Genomic DNA, 817 nt, shown 5'->3' with positions numbered 1-817 from the left:
GTTGGATATTATAATTGATATCATTATCATGTTTGATAGTGTTACTTTTATCAGTACTATTCTCCATTATACTGCCCTTATCATTACTGCTAAAATTGTCATCATTATGATGCTTACTGCCACTGCCCTACTGATAATTTGCATATGCATATTTCATTTGAGTTTAAGTGTTTTTCTCATTTTCCTACGCTGACAAGAGAGACAAGCCACAACAGCATTATCATGAGACTTTCCCTCTTTTCAGCTAACAGGAGGCCAGGTCGCCGTGTGTCACTTTTATCTTTGCTTAGCCTAGTCATTTAGTAGTTTTGCGTCATCGTTTTTTAAAACCGTACTTGTCTCAACTACGGTAGGATCATACTGTTCTCTGTAACAAGCGGCACTATGCATGGAAAGCAGCTTGCGAAATACTCTGTACTTTTTATGACGATTTCACTTTTGTGTTTTTATAAGAGGGCAATGCGACTCAGTGCACGGTAATGGTTATCTTTGCAAATCCTTCGGGTACATGCTGTCTTCAGCACCTGATATTTCAATAGCATGATATATACACATCCAATCTCTGAGGAATGTTGACTAAAAACTCTCATACTTCAAAGAATTGGTGTTTTTTGTACTTCAGTTCAATCTCGTTTGGAATTCTCTGTCGTGTAATGTAACTTCTTTCTGCTTTGGATACTCGATTAATAGCCAGCGTTTCTTTTTTTTCTTTTTCCTTTTTATGTGTTCTCTATATTTCGCCGCTTGTTCTCTTCTCTCCTTGCTCTGTTACTCAAGACATCACTTTAGAATCTTTTGATATTCATTTGTGCTTAAT

The sequence above is a fragment of the Penaeus monodon genome, chromosome 19 (genome assembly GCF_015228065.2).
Source record: "Penaeus monodon isolate SGIC_2016 chromosome 19, NSTDA_Pmon_1, whole genome shotgun sequence".
NCBI lineage: Eukaryota > Metazoa > Arthropoda > Malacostraca > Decapoda > Penaeidae > Penaeus > Penaeus monodon.
Note: the sequence above shows the minus strand (reverse complement) of the source record.